Raw genomic sequence first — 19,888 nt, 5'->3', positions numbered from 1 at the left:
AGCCCTCGATAATATTAAGGTAACAAAATGTTAATGCCATCTGTAATGCTTGGGAAATAATTTCATTTATATTTAATTTATTAACTTGTGTTTTTTGTTTTTTGTAGGCGAGGTTTGCTTTAGAGGTCTCGGATGCTTACGTAAAAAAGGCATTGGGAAAAAGATGGAGAGACAATAAAAGTACTTTGAAGAAAAATTATTATAAAACAAAAACAACCCTAGATGAGAAATTGCAAAATGTCCCGCCGGGTATGTTGAGGTACCAATGGGAAGATGCAGTTAGATTTTGGCATTCGAAGAAAGGCGAGGTATGACCTACTTCCAAACTATTGTAATTATTTTGGTTTATAGTATTTTCTATTTATGTACTAAAAATTTCATAACGTAGGATCGTGAACAAGTTGGAAAAAGCAGCAGGCAGAAACAAAAATTCACCCACACAGCCGGGTCGAGAAGTTTTGCATGTGTAGCTCAGGCGGAGGTATTTTTAATTTTTTTAATATTGTCGAATATGTATAACTTTCTGTTAAATAATATTTATACTACCATATTGTAGGAACTGTCGTCCGGTCAAAAAGTTGGACGCCTTCAACTTTTTGAAATTACACATAGGAAGAAAGATGGATCTCCCATGACTCCTGAAGCTGGTGAAATAATGGTACGTTTACTTAATAAGATTTGACTTATTTTAGTTATTTTTAGTGTTTATTTTCTAATGGTTTAATTCATTGCTTGTAATGCGACTATTGTTATGTTGCATATGTTTTTTAATATATAATATTATGCTCCTAACTATGTGATTTATTTATTAGGAAAACTAAAGGATAAAAATGAGTACTGGGCGATTGCTTCTAGTGATAGTTCTGTTCATCTTGAAGACATTGATAACCGGATTATTACTGAAGTTTTGGGTCCTGAAAGGTATGGTCGGGTTCGATTTCAAGGATCTTTTGTTAGCCCAACCCAATATTTTGGATCCAGCTCCCACCAATACATGGCTTCGGGGAGTCAGCTCAAGTCAAGTTCAGAGGTTGAAAGACCAGATGGCTGAAATGCAAGCGACCACAGTTGAGGTTCAAAGGAAATATGAAGAACTCCAGCTACAACTTAAAGCAGAGGCGGCAGCAAGGGAAGTAGAAGCTGCAGCGAGAGAAGCAGAGTAGGCCAAAAAGTACGACGAACTCCAGCAACAGCTTCAGGCTGTGATGAAGATGTTTCAATCGCAACTTCCGCCTTCATAGTGTATGACATAAATATTGTTATCATTTTAACATTTAACATTTTTGCAAAAATACTATGAATTCACTTTTATTTATTGATATTAATATTATTTTATTCGTTTAATTTGAAATATTATATAAATTTATTGCTTTTGGCTGGTTTAAATCTGGTTGCTTTTGATTTGTTGCTACAGGAGGGCTGAAAAAATGAAAATTTAATATAAAAAATCCCAAATATAGTGGCGTTTTTGTATAAAAGCGCCACTAAAGAATTCATTTTTCATGTTCATTAGCAGCGCTTAATAATAAACGCCGCTAAAGAACATGATCTTTAGCGGCGTTTTTTTCTAAACGCCGCTAAAGAACATGGTCTTTAGCGGCGTTTTTCTCCTAAGCGCCGCTAAAGAACATGGTCTTTGAAGGCGTTTTTTTTCTAAGCGCCTGTAAAGAACATTGTCTTTAGCGGCGTTTTTTTCTAAGCGCCGCTAAAGAACATGGTCTTTAGCGGCGTTTTTGTTTGTAAACGCTGCAGACGTTTGCGACATTTTCATTAGCGGCCTTTTTTGCGGCGCTTCTGGAAGCGCCGCAAATTCCTTTAGTGGCGTTAAAAAGTGCCGCTAAAGGCCTAAAACAACGCCGCTAAAGACCTGTTTTGGTGTAGTGAATTAAAGTGTAAAGATTTCAAACCTAAGCTTATCTCGGGAATTCGAAATGTTATATCCTAACTCACTGGATATGACATTTTGTTATCTCGAGACGAGGTTTTTAATAAAAACAAATTCATGTGTTGTCATCGGAACTTCAAAGAATCGTACCCTAACTTACTGTGTTTTGATTTCTTCATTGAAGCAAGATGACCAAACTTTATAGTTTTCAAAATCATAAATTTCAATAAAAAGTTTGAAAAGGGGAATTGCTTTCTAATCTTTTTATCATTCGACCTTAAGACATTAAATGATCAATTAGGTACCAATTTTGGCGTTACGAGGGTGCTAACCCTTCCTCGTACGTAACTGACTCCCGAACTCATTTTTCTGACACTCATAGACCAAAATCATTTTCAAGGTGATCCGATCACACCTTGATAGAAGATCGGTGACGACTCCAATTTTCGTTTTTAAGTCGAAACTAAATTTTTGTTTTAAAAATTGGTTTCGACAATATACTTGATCAAGCTTTATATCTCTAGATTTTCTAAGTGTTAAACCATGTTCATCCTTGCATTTTCCTTTTAAATTCAATAATCAAGTGAATGGGTTCATACTTAACTATCACTTCACCCTGTCAATTAAACCAAAATTCAAAGAAAAATTGCTTCCCACTTGAGTTGAGCTCACGGATTGGAGAAGAACTTGGAATTTTCTTTCTTTTCTTCCTTCTTGTTTAATAGCCGTGGGAAAAGATGAGAATCCCACTTCCATTCTTTCTTTTTTATGTTCGGTGGGAGAGAGAAAGAATTAAGCTAATTTTAATTAAATTTAATTCTTAATTTTCCTTTCATCTTATGGTGACAAGTAGCTTTACATCAAATTAGTGGCCATTAATGGCCATGATTAAGTTACCCACTAACATGTAATTTGAGTTTTGGTCTAATTACATGCTAGGGTCTTAGCAAGTCACATCTTTAGTCACTTTAAATTTACATTTTGTTCATTACCTTCACCATAGCTGTGACACACCGATTTGCTATCCCTATAATTAAGTCCTTCTCCACTATTTCATCATTTTCTTCCCCCTTAAATTGAATATGTCAATTCTCTTTCTCTTTCAATTTAGTCCATAAGTTATTTTTACCATGTGTATATGAATTTAATTTTCGATGTGTTTCCCAATGTCGTATTTAATTAATAAATGGTCCACATTTAACCAACACTCAAAATTTTTATTTACTTGATCATTGGTATGATACGAGTTCCAGCATAAAATTTTTGGGATGTTATATATAGACTTATGACACCAACTCAGTTACACACTTAAATAATAGTAAATATAAAAGAATAGACATACAAACAATGTGGGTGAAAAATTTGTGTAATAACATGAAATGTATAAAAAATTAAATAAAGTTTTAATTGTAGTGGTAAAGAAAATATTTATACATTCTGGTTGTATGAGTTCAAATTTCTATATTAACAAATTTCTTATTGTTTTAAATAAGAAAAGATAAAAGTGTCCTTGTAATAATATAATTTATTTAAAATAAGTAAGATTATTTTAATAATTTCATTAACTGAATTGATATCGAATTGACTTGTGGCACCAACTCAATCACATACTTAAATAATAATTTTAGGCCTTGAGTTTGATTAGATATTATTGAGGGAGGACCAACTTCTTTTAGAGAAGTCTTTGAAGTGGTCAATTCGGACCCTCGACAATCGAAGAGATTGTCCCCATGTCGAGGTTTTGTACCCAGCCTCCATGGAGAGCCGTGTACAATTCACCTTAGGGGAAGTTTCGATTAGCGGAGATAATTACCTGCAAGACTCGAGAAAGGAGTTAGTATAGGTTGTGTGAATAATAATGGGGTACCTGGGTGTCTCATGACTCAAACCACCAACCAAGGTTTAAAGGTGGTTTGAGTTGTGGGACACCCTAGTACCCCCATTATTATTCACAAGCCCCGTATTGACACATTTTCCAAGTCTTGCAAGCATTTGTCTCTACCAATTGAGATGTCCGTTCCGTGAATTGTACATGACTCTCCGTAAGAGTTGTGGACAAAACTTTGATGCAAGGACAATACCTTCGATTGTTAAAGGTCTTGGTCGGTTGGCCTGAGGATGACACGTTAAAGACTTCTCCAAAAGAAGTCAGTCCTCTTCAATAGGTATAAAATTAAAGTTGAACTTTTAAAAGAAAAATTGAAGCGAAATTAAAATTAAAATTTAATAAGGTTATCTATAATTTATTTCTCCCCTAATGTCATCAATGACATGGCCATTGATGGTTGATGTGTCGTTGATTGTTATGTTTTATTTATTTATTTATATATATTTGTTATTGAAAAATATATTTTTAATTTTTGACTTTTTTATATTCTAAAAGTTTAACTAACTATTTTAATTTTTAATATGCATTTTAACTTTTTAGATTTTTTGTTTTCATATAATGTTTTATAATTATTTTATTTTATATAATTGATAAATTATAAAAATTAAAGAAATAAATTTTATAGATTTTTTAATATATATTTGAATTTTATATTTGATATATTTGATATATTATGAAATATTGAATTGTTTTGAATTTAATAAAATTTTATAATTTTTATATATAATTTTGAATTTTATATTTTTAGATATTATATGTGTTTTTTTATTTCGATATTTTTTAAATGGATGTGGGGTGTTCTTATTAGTGGGATGTGTCGCTTGTTTTATAATACTATTAATTGTTTTTGGAATAAAATACATATTAGAAGAATAGTTTAGATATTAAAATAGAATAAAAAATTAAATACTAAAATAAAAAACGGGTGACCAAATTGTCACCTAACCTTCATATTTATACATATAAAATTTATGCCTTTTAAAATATTTTATTATTGCTAAATTTTAAATACTAAAATTCCTTATTAATTACTATATTATTAATTAAAATTTAAATAGACAAATTTATTGATTATTTTAACATCAAAAAGTAAATACAATTCAATAAATTTATATTTGAGTAAATAAAGTCTAATGAACATTGAATTGCACTTTATATTAACCTTGAATTATACTTTTATTGCAATTTAGGCTTTTCAATTTATAAGTAAGCAATACATTATTGTTTTAAATTATATAATAATTAATAAACAAATTGATTAGATAAAATTTGATAAAATATTAAATTACATTTTATATTCATTTTGAATTTCACTTAATTATTTTTATTGTTACCTTGAAATCAAATACAAAATAAATAAATAAATAAAATGGGCAAAATACCAAAAAAAGCCCTATTTTTTTAAAATTTACCGAAAAGGGCCCGGTATTTTATTATTTACCGGAATGAGCCATTTTCCTCAAAATCGCGTCCACGTCAGCGCGATGTCAGGGGACGTGTCAGCAAATCATGTCCACGTCAGCGCGCTTTGCTTATGTGGACACAAATCGCGCCTACGGGGACGCGATTTGATGACACGTCCCCTGACATCGCACTGACGTGGACGCGATTTTGGGGAAAATGACCCATTCCGGTAAATAATAAATACTGGGCATATTTCGGTAAATTTTAAAAAAATAGAACTTTTATGTGTAATTTGCCCATTTTTTTGGTATTTTGCCCTAATAATACATATTAATGTATAATATGTAGCTCAAATTATGTATTGTAGTTAATATTCATAATATTGTAGCTCAAATTGTCAATCCGTCTATACTATTGTACTAATAATATATATTAATGTAATATTGAAGAGTTAATTGATTAAAAAATAAATGCAACAAGTACAAAAAGATTCAAAATTATTACCAACAAGATTTGAACCAAGGTACTAAGGAAAAGAGCAAGCATCTTAATCAACTAAGCTAAACTAATTAATTGACATATTATAAAATACTGTTATTATCTTAATTATATTACTTACGTTCTAACGATTTATCGGACCTATTCCATACACGTGTCAAATCGAAAAAATAATACAACAATTACAGAAAAAAATCCGTGTTTACTTCAAATAAATAAGGAAAATAATGATTTGAATGTTTCAAAATTCAATTTTAAACTGAAAAATCAAAATTTAGAGGTAAAAGGATCTTTTTCGACGAATTACTGACAAACCGCCTTCGGCGGTTTGTCGTCACAATAGATCTCGAAAAGTTATTCAAATAAAAAAAATCGTCTCAATCGGCAACCGAGTGAAAAGTTATGGCCTTTCAAAGTTTTCCAAGCTAAAAAACATAAACTGTTCATGAATTATTGCTTCCACGTCAGCAAAGCGCGCTAACGTGGATGCGATTTGCTGACACATTCCCTGACATCGCGCTGACGTGGACGCGATTTCGGGAAAAATGTCCCATTTCGGTAAATAATAAAATATAAGGCCCATTTCGGTAAATTTTAAAAAAATAGGGCTTTTATGTGTAATTTGCCCAAATAAAATCCGATGAATATATTCATCTTGAATTAATTTTTATTATCACTTCCACTATTCAAATTTATAAATAAGTAATCTCATATTATTTTAAGTTATTTCTTACTTAAACATAATAAAATATTATTATATTAAAATTAATAAAAAAATTGACTAAATAAAATCTGTTCAAATTTTGAATTACACTTTCACTATAGTTTAAACTATTTAAGTTTATGGACCCCATGTGTCGGCTTGATAGTTAAGGTGTTTACTATCTTAAGTGTGGCTTGGATTCAAGTCGCGTTGTTGTTAGTGTTTTGCCCTCTTCTTGTAATTCAGTAAAAAACAAAAACTATTCAAGTTTATAAATATTTTATTGATGTAATGATTTATTTGACCCTCCAACTTTACAAAAAAAAAAATTTAGCTCTTCATTTAAATTTGTCAAACCAGCCCAAAATAGATGAAAAAATTATTGTTTGTTAACTTTGCTAACATGACGTATATATGGATTGTCACGTGAATGTCACATAAGCAATTAATTATGTTTTAGACATAAAAATTAAAATTATTTAAAAAGTATAAAAATATGAAAAAATATTTTAAAATTTTTAAAATTTAATTAATTGCTAATGTGGATACACATGGCAATCCACATATACGCTTATGTCGAAAAGTTAGCAAACATTAACTTTTATCTATTTTAGGTGATTTGACAAATAATGCAAATTTAATGACTAAAAAAGACAAAAAATTAAATGAAAGACTTAATTTTTTTTTGTAAAATTAGAGGACCAAAAATCATTATGCCTATCTTATTATTTAAATTACTTTTAACTAAAAAGATAAAAAGAAAAATTATTATACTAATAGGATTACACTTTATATTCAAATTTATATATAAACATCTTATTATTTTAATTTATCTAGAAAATCAAGCCATAAATTCTATTTATGACAATAACATGACTTTAACAAATAATCTAACACACTATAACACAATATTCTTGCTTCATCCAAAACTCATGTCATTTTCAGATTATTAACAACATTAAGCCTCATCATCACTGTTTCACAATTTCACAGAAAAACATTATCATTAATTAATTATACCTAATTTCTTACTTAGCTAATTAATTGTTTAAAGCATTTTTAATAGAAATATCCATTTTAAGGTAAAGAGATCTCCATAAGAATTTACCTCTAAAATGAACAAAATGGAAGAAAACTTTTCACTTTCTTTTTTACTCAACTATTTTCTCTTTCCCTTTGTTTGAACCATCCTTCTCCAACTCTTTCTCTTTAACTTCACATTGAATACACATATTTAATACTCACCTATCTGATAAACATAAATATCTTTAATGAATATGATGAAATGAAGAGTACCAACTTTCTTACCTTCCATTCACTTTTCTCTCATTATCCAAGTGAAACCCGAGGTTTTAATGGGGAAGATGATGTTGGAAATAAGTTCAAGAGAGGGTTTTTAAGTAGGTTTTAGTGAAAGGATCAAATCGAAAGGGTGAAATTTTAGTTGGATTGAAGAGAAAGGATCAAGTTAGCAAGCAGAAAGATTCTCTTCTTGGGTGGCCAAATGATACAAGGAAATTTCTTTTCATGAATTCCTATTTTATAAAATTCTAAATATAAACTCTTGTGAAAAGTTTAAAATACCGTTTTTGATATTAATAATATTCACATTCATTTTATCTCATTTTATTTGGAAAAATAATTTTTTAATCCTTTTCTTCTTATTGTTTTTCAATTTAATTCATACATTTCTTTTGAGAAAACTCATTGTATTCCACTTTAACTAATTAAATGAAATTCCATTTCTCGTGAATTTTTCATACACTTTCTAGAAAGGTGCCAAATTATGGCACCAGAAATTTGGAGTTGTTACAACTCTCTCATCCTTAAGAAAATTTTGTTCTCAAAACTTTACTTGAATAAAAAAACTGTGAGTGTTGTTGTCTCATTATCCTCTTGCTTTCCCAAGATACGTCTTCAACTTTGTGGTTCTTCCATAATACTTTCTCCAAAAATGTTATCTTATTTTGGAGTTCCTTAATCTCCTGAGCAGAATCTTGACTGGTTTCTCTTTATAAGTCAAATCTGGTTGAATTTTCACTTTCTCATGAGTTATGATGCGAGACGAGTCAGACCTATATTTTTTTAACATGGAGACATGAAAAACATTGTGAATTCTATCTAACTCTAGCAATAAGGTCTCATGAATCTCGAACTCAATTTGTCTTTTCTTTCAAATTAAAGAACTTTCTTCCAAGGAGATACTTTTAAAATTCCTTGTTGCCCATATTAAATTCAATGTCTTTTCTTTTCAAATCAGCATAAGACTTTTGTTGATTAAACGTGACTTTCAATCGATCTTGGAATATCTTCACATTGTCTTCAGTCTCTTGTATCAAATCTGGGTCCACTGACATATTTTCACTCAACTTTGTTTGGCAAAAATGTGTTCTACATCTTCTACTATACAATCCTTCATAAGGCTCCATCTTACTTGACTAATAAATGTTGTTGTAAGTGACTTTAACTAAATGAAGGTACTTTCAAACTCTCCTCAAACTTGATAAAACAACTCCTCAACATATATTCTATAATTTGGATCACTCATTTTGATTGTTCATCTGTTTGAGGGTGAAATGTTATACTAAAGTTCAATTGAGTACCCAAGCTTCATGTAAATTCCCCCAAAATCTTGACATAAATCGTGGTTCTCTATTGAATGAAAGTAGGCATACCATGTAACCTCACTATCTCTGAAATGTGTAGCCCGACATATTTATCCAAAGAACAATCCGTTTTAATAGGATCAAAGTGCGTCGAATTAGTCAATATATCCACAATTACCTAAACACCATCTTTTTTTTCTTAGGGTGAGAGGCAATCTAATTACAAAATCCATGACAATTCACTCCCATTTCCACTTAGGAGTTGAAATAGGTTGCAACAATCTGAGAGAACTTGGCGTGTCGCCTTCACTTGCTAGGAAGTTAAACACTTTGTTACAAATTTAGTTTTTCCATGCCCAACCACTAATAATAAGGCTTCAAATCAATTTACATCATAGTTCTTTCGAGATGCATGACTTATGAGTTGCTATGCGCTTCTTTAAGAATATCTTATCTCAACTCTATTGGATCTAGTGTCTTGAGTGTAGTATATTCGTTTGTATACTTGTAATTTTTTCGAACAGATTGGTTTAATAAAATTATTTATGAATTACATGAATACCCTTTGTATATTGACCTTAATGATTTTTGCATGCAAAGCAAAATGTAAGCAAATATTAGCCCACTGGTTATCTAATGTTTAACTAATATTAAGCGGTATTACGTAGGGGTGAGAAAAATTCGATTCGATTCAAAAAATTGAAAAAAAAATCGAATTTCAAGTTAATAAAATAGAGTTATTTGAGTAAACTCGAATGATTAATTCAAGTTTCGAGTTCAAGTTGAGTTGAATTTTAAAATTTGAATATTAAAATTTGGATAACTCAAATAATTTCAATAACATATTGGTGTAAATACCTTTTAGTCCCTTTCAAGTATATATGTTCAAGTTTATGTGCTCTAACAAGAAATTAGTTATACCATAACAAGAATTTAATTTGACATGTTTAATTTTTAATTTAACTCGAATAATTTTACTCAATTTGACTCGACTCAAATTTCATTTCACTCAAATTAATTCGAAAAAAATTCAAATTGAGTTAGGATGATAAAGTAGGACTCATCAACTCAATTAACGCAAAAAACTTTCACTCGGTTCGACTTGATTCGGCCGAGCGCTCACTCCTAGTATTACGTGACTGAATTGTAATACAGAAAGACAACTTAAATTAGTATATGAACCTAAACATGTCCTTAGTCTAATCGAAAATGAGCAAACTGATCGAAAGACTAAGATGTTGTCTATCAAGTCCAATTGGGGAGATGCTTTGTCTTGGGCATCGAAGTAAATGACTTCCAAAGATAGAGACATAGACGTAATGGTCAACATGAGATAAAATAAGATAATATTGGGAGAACGAATTTATCCCAAATAAATTAAGGATATCCTATGAAGGTAACACACTTATGACAAGTTTATTGGACGAGCACTGATCGAGTAGCTTTCATAATGGTCTGTAATTGGGGAGAGCTCAATCACAATACTATAGTGGAACGACTTCGTGACTAAATGAGTTTATAATTAATAGGTGAAAAGCTGAAACTTAATTATAAATCATTTGAGCTCTAATTACATATGTCCAATCGATCCCTCCCCTAGCTCACTGAAACCATAAATGAATTGCATGTTGAATCAAATGAATAAAAATAGATAGAAATGATAAAGTTAGAGAAATGAGTTACGTTCGGAAATGAATGTGGTTTCTAACTAAGTATGAAAATAACTTAAGAATTAATTTAAATTTTTGAATTATTATTTATTTAAATAATTGAAGTTCGAAAATGGAATTAAATTAATTGGTTATTGTGAATCCGTTGAATATAGAAACTAAATATATTTTCTCATAAATTCTTTTTCGGTAAAGTTGCCATAATTTGAAAGGAATTAAAATTGGGTTGAGAAAATTATTTAATTGAAAAATTAATTTAATAAATAATATTTATTTTAGAAAATAGGTTGGATTAAATTATAAAGTGCTGAGTTAGAAGTACTTACATTAATTAAATGAAATAGAAACAAATAATTAATAAAAATAATCAAACATGTAATTACATGTGCAACACAAGTGACTTAAAAAACTAGTATATATAAAAACATGAGTTTAGAAATTTTTTGAACTAACCAGTATACCCTTTATTGTTTATTATAGTGTTGGTTTACATGATAACACATAAAATGTTAAAATTATATTGAATTATTTTATATTTAAAGTATTACCTTTTTCTCTAATCAGTAAAGTAAAAAAACATTATTTTAATTTTAAATATTAAATTTCAATTATTTATATAATAGCTTTATATAAACTAATATATTATACAGTCTTTATATAAAATAAATAATATATATGAATTATTATGGTAATTTATTGATTATTAAGAAAGAAATAAAAATTGAAGAGCAGAAAGTATTAATTTACAATATATCTTTTTATTATACAAATGCTTTATTAGTGATTAATCATTATATTATTATAATATTTAAATTATCAAAATAATCGTATATTTTAAGTATACTTGTTATTTTAAATAATATTATTTTGAATTACTTACTTAAAATAAAATTATATTATCAATAACTTATTTAAACATAGTAGCAATAACATTTTCACATCCTAAAAGTTATATTAATAACACAATCAAAGTATAAACACAAATATTAATTTCGACTAGTAGAATTAAGTTATTATAATAAAATCAGATAAAATATACATATATCCGAATAAATAAAACTAAATTATTACGACACAAATAAATTAAGAAATAGAAAACACTCAACTAAAATTAAAATTTAGGCAAATATATAATAAGTAGAAAGGTTTAATATATGCCATATTGCCGAACTAACCCACTATGGTATGATGATCTCATATTAAAATTAATTTTATGTCAAATGCTTAAGTCTTTTCTTGAAGGGAGATGCTTAGTGTTATACAAGGGTTTAATTTTATCGTGCTAACTACCGTTTATAGAATAAAACAACTTTCATGCTTATATGCCTGTTTCTCATCACTTATTCGTTCAAGTGACGCTAAAGAACTTTCATTAAAAAGCTTTAAATTAAGACCAGGTTGACTCAAAGTCTTTAATTTTTATATTTTTATAATTTTTAATAATTTTTATAAGTTTATATCAACTCTCATTTTTTATAATAAAAAATATTTTTATATTTTATGGTTATTTTTTTTATTTGTCTGATTTTTAATATTTTTTAATCATGAAAACGGTTATGAGAGTAGCTTAATTGGATGTGAATCTTTTAAGTACGTATTAAACTTTTATATATAGCGAAAGAAATCTGATATTGCCATGGAAATCTATTACTTCATGTTCATCGCTCCTTCTACAATGCTAAGCTTCTCCATCCTACTTGTTTTCATCACTTTTGCTTTGCCGTACCTCTTCAAGCTCCAAGGGCAAGGCAAGGTCCAAAAGCCTAAGCAACCTACTCTTCCGCCAGGCCCTAACCTTGGCCTATTGTGGGAAACCTCCCTGAATTCATCATAAACAAGAAGAAAACATCGGTATCTCATTGGATACACTCGTTCATGGAAGAAATGAACACCGAAATTGCTTGTATTCGTCTAGGAAATGTTCATGTGATTCCCGTCACTAGTCCTGAAATCAGTCGCGAATTCTTTAAAAAACAAGATGCTGTTTTTGCTTCTAGACCCCTTACCATGGCCACTGATGTCCTAACAAAAGGCTACTTAGGCACAGGTTTTGGACCCTTGGGAGATCGTGGAAGAAAATGAAGAGAGTTATGGCTAACGAAGTGCTTTCAAAGGCAACACATCGATGGCTTCATGAGAAAAGAGGTGAAGAAGCTGATAACCTCGTGCGTTACGTGCTTAACCAATGCAAAAATGGTGATGAAGGCGGCCTTGTGAACTTAAGATTGGCTACCCGACACTATTGTGGCAATGTAATAAGGAAGATGATGTTTAATAGGAGATACTTGGGAAAAGGGAAAGCAGATGGTGGACCTTGTTTTGAGGAAGAAGAGTACGTCGACGCCATTTTCACCATTCTTGCTCATATTTATTCCTTTTGTATATCCGATTACTTACCGTTCTTGAGAGGCCTCGACCTGGAGGGGCATGGGAAAGTTATGGAAGAGGCAACTAAAGTTTTGGAGAAGTATCATGATCCCATAATTGAAGAGAGGATTCAACAATGGAGAGATGGCAGAAAACATGAACCCCAAGACTTGCTTGATGTTTTGGTTTCTTTGACTGATGAAAATGGTAACATCCCGCTACTTTCAACGGACGAGATCAAAGCTCAAATTAACGTACGCTTCTCCTTCTCTCTTAACTGTTTTTAAGTCCACATGATCTACAAATATAGGATGTGTAAAATTATAATAAAACTATATTATGAGGTGTTAAAAATTACAAAATTATATACTTTAAACCCAATCAAAACATATAAATATACGGATTATCGTCTTAATTGAGAATCATATCTCGACCCTAGCAAATCATCAAGTATTTTATTAATTTTCAGGAAATTATGATTGCAACATTGGATAATCCATCAAACGCCCTAGAATGGGCACTTGCGGAGATGTTAAACAAACCAGAGATGCTACAAAAGGCAGTAGATGAGTTGGATGATGTGGTTGGAAAAGATAGGTTAGTACAAGAGTATGATCTCCCACGACTCAACTACATCAAATCATGCGCAAGAGAAGCCTTTAGACTCCATCCCATCGCCCCATTTAACGTTCCTCACATGTCCTTGACCGATACAACAGTGGCCGACTACTTCATCCCTAAGGGTAGCCATGTCATCCTTAGCCGGGTAGGACTCGGTCGGAACCCTAAAGTTTGGGACGAGCCATGCAAGTTCAAGCCAGAACGTCACCTTCAGGATTGTACTTCAGGAAGAAGAGGATGCCCCGGGGTGGTCCTTGGAAGTTCAATGACTACCATGTTGTTTGCAAGGCTTTTGCAAGGTTTCGATTGGAGTATCCCGGCAAATCAGGGAACTATTGATCTTTGTCAAGGAAAGAAAGATTCCTTTCTGGCAAAACCACTGCTTGCTGTTGCAAAGCCACGGTTGCCACTCCATGTCTACTCTGTTTCAAGGTAAATGAAGAGAAAGAAAGAGAACTTCAATGATAAACTAGAGGTAAAGGGAAAAGGGAATAAAATGATGGTTTAGTTTGGAATTTGTAACATGGTATGTCTTCCTTATAATTATATTTATAATTAATATCGTAACTAAATCAACAAAGTGTAGCTTTAAATTGAACAGAGTTGTCTTTTGTTGGCATGGATATGTATTTAGAATTTTAAAGTACTTCGATATACAATGAGGAAGGTGAGAAAGTTATAATTAATTTTAGTCATATTTAAATAAAGTTTTTACTACATATTTAAGTCTTTCATTATTTTTTATTTTACACAATGATGAGGTGTCTTAATATTATTAATTGATTGTGCATGAAACTCATATACTAATATACTAACAGTGCATCAAATATTATCCCTAAATATTTCATCTTGGAACTTGGTCATTTGTATTTAACTGGTACTTAAACTTTAATTCCATCACACTTTGGTACCTCTATAGTAATGACATTAAAATGTGTTGATGTGGTATTAGCAATCAATAACATGACAATAGATGATAGTGTAACACCCCATACTCGATCTGATCATTGGGTCCTAAATACGAGATGTCACATTTATTACCGGAGCAATTATGATCTTATTTCCAATTCAATAAAATAGTCTACACATGTTATTATTCTAAATATATAATTACAGTACGTTATATAATCAAATCCGAGATCTAAATGAGCTTAAGAAAGCTCTTTCGAAAAATCGAGTTTGGTTGAGGACTAAAATATAAAATTTTACAAAGTATTGAGTTGGCATTGTGGCCATGAAGAATCATGTCACGACATTGAAGATAGAAGCTTGATGTCGCGGTTTTGATATAGTGGTGCCGTGACGTTGAGGGCGAGGGACTACGGTGTCACAATTTAAACAGATGAGAGAGTCATGACTTTGAGAACATGAGCTTGGTGTCATGACATCAAAGGGTGGTGTCGCGACTCTGAAGGTAGAATCACTTGTACTTTTACATCATTTAACTCAAACCTTCCAAGTACACAATTCAATCGGTTTACATGGCTCAAAAGTAATTCAATTCGTTTTAATATATCCAATACATTCTAAATCATAACTTCATACATGTATAAGTATACTTTCAATCATTTGCTCACATTCAAGATAACATTTCCCATTCAAGTACCAAAATGACAATTCGTATTATAAAATCGACTTAACCTTAGGTACATGTCATATATTGAAAACATAAAGAACTATACAAAAATAGTTGAGTCGAGAACTGCAAATTGAATGTTGAATCACTCCTTGAGACACGAAAATAAGTAAAATCGTATGCTGAGCGATAAAGCTTAATGGTACTTTAATAATTCAAGACAATAGTACTTTCAACATCATCAACCAATATGTATGTCTCATGTATCAATTTTTATACCAATCTCATGTAACATACCACATTCATATATATATATATATATTATATACATTCTATCATCATATCATATTCTCATATGTGACACAAGTTCGTTTCTTTTCTGAATCCGTTGATTCGTTTCATTACCATATCGAACCTCAGAGCTCATTTTAATCGGTTTGCATGATCTTTCACATGTTGGCATTTGTTACCTTTCATATATATATATATATATATATACACATGTTATACCATTTCTCAACATCGTTTCATTTCAAATATCATTTATCAAGTTCATGTTTTATAATCCCCATTAATCAGACACAAACTTAAGATGGATACACGGATCATCCAACCATCAGACTGATCTAGTACCTACTGCCTCATCGGAATGTCCAAAGTAAAAATTGCGCTCTGCACCTCATTGATCTAACCGAAGTAAAATGTGCTCCACACATCTTCGGACATCCGAAGTATAATATGTGCTCCATGTCTCATCGATATAAATTGAAGTATAATCCCGTACCTAAATCTAATCTTATGACATACCAACTATATCCGACTCTGCTTGAACAGTTAATAGGGTAATCAATGTTCCAGTTTTACATCATTTACATGTTCACATATCATAGTTTCATACCATTTTCATCATCATTTCATATCACATATCATTGAGCAAGTTCATATCATACTCATTTTTATTATGCTCTGTTAGGATTGTCCCGATTAAGCAACAAGTAAGAAAAATAGTGGAATAAATTGAGAAATTGAACACACAAATTTAACGTGAAAAAACTCCTCCAAAGAGGATAAAAAACCACGGGCAAAGGTAATTTTATTATAATGGCAAAAGAACGAAGAGTACAAAAGATGAAGATAAAAACTAAACCCCGAAAACTCAAAAATAAAGAACTCTCAAAACGTAAACACAAAATTCTCTAAATGTGTTATGAGTTCTTATCTCTAATGGGTTTTTTTACTAAGGTTGTAAAAGAGCCTATTTATAGGCTAAATTGATATGTCAAATAATAAACAAATAATCTAAACTAATCAGTGTTTGACTGAAACAAATAAACAAAGTTTAACTAAAAGATTATTTCTCAAATTTGACTGAAAATAGGAGTCATACTTAACAAATCTCCACCTTGACTCATATTTCCATAACGCCATCTTTGCCAAAGCCCGCCACGAGCCTATCTTGAACTATGCAGGGAATTAACTAAGTCGAATTTGTGCTTAGAAACTGGAAGACTTGTAGCCTTCGACTTGTACACTGCCAAATCAAAACTAACCCGGGTCTAATTTTCACGAACACAGTGTCCTAACTTTTCAAAACTTGCATCCAAAAGAGAACCTCTCTTCAACGAAACAGTCATACATTTTTCCCTCCTATGACCAAGTTGCCTCCGCTCCAAACGAGTTGACTTCGACTCTGTAACGGATGAGGGACATCCGATTTCACCGGTCACTATAGAACCTTCTAGAATATAAAGACTGTCAGTTCTTTTACCTTTTAACAAAATGAGAGCTCCACGAGATACTTTAATACCGCTCGACTCGATGTTGATTCTGCATCCTTTCAAGTCTAAAATGCTCAAGGAGATGAGATTCTTTCGTAAATCAAGTACATACCTGACATCTGAGAGTGTCCTAATTGTCCCATTGTGTTTCCTGATTTTAACAGTTCCAATACCAACTACCTTACTAGATGAATCGTTTCCCATGCACACAACTCCACCTTCAACTGAACTGTATGTAGAGAACCATTTTCTATTGGGACACATGTGGAAAGAACATCCCGAATCTAGGATCCACTTGGACGTGAGCTTGGAGTTATCGCTCGTTGACATTAACAAGAAATCATCACCGCTTTCATCGACCAAATTAGCACCAGCTACATCTTCCTCGTTACTCTTAGCAGCTCTTTTATTTCGTAGTTTATAACAATCTGCTTTGACGTGACCTAACTTTTTACAATAGCGACACCTTTTGTCTCGTTTCTTTGATGCTACCAAAACGGAAGCTTGCCTATCTGCCTTGCTATCCAAATGAAGCTCATTGTTGCGTTTGTCTCTACTCAACAAATGACCCTTCACATCTTCGAACGAGATTTTGTCTTTTCCATAAATCAGGGTGTCCCTAAAAGACTTGTATAAAGGTGGTAAAGAGCACAATAATAGCATAGCTTGATCTTTATTATCAATATGAACCTCAACGTTCTTTAAATCATTTAAGAGAGTAATGAATTGATTGATGTGATCTCTAAGAAGCTCACCTTCGTTCATACGAAACGTAAATAGACGTTGTTTCAACACTAAACGTTTAGCCAAAGACTTAGTCCCATAAAAAGTTTCTAACCTTTTCCACAAGGCAGATGAGGTCTTCTCCATCAATACCTCCTGCAATACCGTATTCGTGAGGCACAACTGGATTATAGACAAAGCCTTTTCATCAAGCTCTTCCTATTCTGTTTTATTTAGATTCTCAGGCTTTTTTCCCGTAACAACCTTTTTCAAACTGGATTGAACTAGAATTGCCATCATCCGGACTTGCCACAGATTGAAATTTGTCTCACCATCGAACTTCTCAATTTCAAACCTTGTTGTTGCCATATCTGAATGGGCTGATCTTTGAACTAGGTCTGATACCACTTGTTAGGATCGTCTGATTAAGCAACAAGTAACAAAAATAGCGGAATAAATTGAGAAATTGAACACACAAATTTAACGTGGAAAAACTCCTCCAAAGAGGATAAAAAACCACGGGCAAAGCTAATTTTATTATAAAGGCAAAAGAACGAAGAGTACAAAAGATGGAGATAAAAAATAAACCCCGAAAACCCAAAAATAAAGAAATCTCAAAACGTAAACACAAAATTCTCTATATGTGTTATGAGTTCTATTCTCTAATGAGTTTTTTACTAAGGTTATAAAAGAGCCTATTTATAGGCTAAATTCATATGTTAAATAATAATAAAATAATCTAAACTAATCGGTGTTTGACTGAAACAAATAAACAAATTTTAACTAAAAGATTATTTCTCAAATTTGATGAAAATAGGAGTCATACTTAACATGCTCAAATCAATTCAAGTATTTACATTCAATATTTTCATATACAAACCAAGTCACGGGACAAGTAATAAGCTTACCTCTGTAACCAATTTTGAAACAATCATATATGTATAACAACAAATACATATGTATATATATTGAACTCGGATCATTAAAGTACAAATCTAATTTTTGTCACTCGACTACCACTCTTGTCTTTCCCTTCTCTCAAGATGGCCTGACGTCATCTTTAGCTACGCTCAATAATACAATTATAAAAACAATATCAGTTCACACTCAACCACATTAAAACACAATATCAACAAATTTTTTCATTTTAGTCCCCATATCCGCAATACTCATATTTTTTCGTATCTAACATCGGATTGAAATCTGATTTCACATTCTTTCATTAGGGACCTTATACTTCTATCTCGTAGCATAATTTCATGACAATTTTTAATTTATTCAATTTATTCCCTAATGTCACAAAGCTATCTAATAAATTTTAATTTAATTTTTAATTTAGTCATTATCATGATCTAAGCTTACTAACTAACAATTTCTTCAAATCAAGCCCAAAACCATCAATTAGGCTTTAATGGTAACTTGCTAGTTATCTAATAATTGGAGAAATTTATATATGGTCTAAATCAAGTTTCCATGAATCAAATTCTATAAAAAGATTGAAGATTTAGATTAAATACCTTAATTGGTGCCGAATGCTAGATAAGAAACTTGAAGTTTTTCTTTTCTTTAATGACTTGGATGACATAAACGAATGAAAACGATGATGTTTCTCTTACCTTCCACTTATATATATATATATATATATATATATATATATATATATATATATATACTGTTTTAATTAATTAATTAATTAATTAATTAATGACATATACACACTGTTAATTATAAATTCAGTTAAGGGAAACCATCTTCATCTTCACTGTTAATATGAACATCAATGGTTTAATAATGATTTAGGTCTTTTCAATAATTACTAACAAGGTGTTTAAGTATTTTCTAAATCAAAACTCAATAGCGATAACATATTAAGTTTTTGTATTATTATTTTGAAATTAAAATATATAAATAGTTTTACAATTTACCTTTTATATATTTTTCTAACAATTTTCCAGTTAAATTGCTTAACCGATTTTTAATATATTTTCATACTAACTCAGATATTTTCTTATTTCATCCTTACGGACTTGACTTACGAAATAGGTTTTTAAAAGCACATTTTCTACATTAATAAAAGCTGAGTCGTTACAAACAACCTCTCATTATGGAACATGAAAATAATTATTTTAAAAATATAAAAAATATATAAAATTGATGAAAAGTGTCTGA

The 19,888-nt window shown here is 30.9% G+C and overlaps 1 pseudogene; it reads left to right on the top strand.

Moving 5' to 3' along the window:
• The first annotated feature begins 12,290 nt into the window (after positions 1 to 12,290).
• Positions 12,291 to 14,078, top strand: LOC105803043 (phenylalanine N-monooxygenase CYP79D16-like; annotated as a pseudogene).
• Positions 14,079 to 19,888: the final 5,810 nt, after the last annotated feature.

The sequence above is a fragment of the Gossypium raimondii genome, chromosome 7 (genome assembly GCF_025698545.1).
Source record: "Gossypium raimondii isolate GPD5lz chromosome 7, ASM2569854v1, whole genome shotgun sequence".
NCBI lineage: Eukaryota > Viridiplantae > Streptophyta > Magnoliopsida > Malvales > Malvaceae > Gossypium > Gossypium raimondii.
The sequence above is the reverse complement of the archived record's forward strand: the minus strand, read 5'-3'. Positions and strand labels throughout refer to the sequence as shown.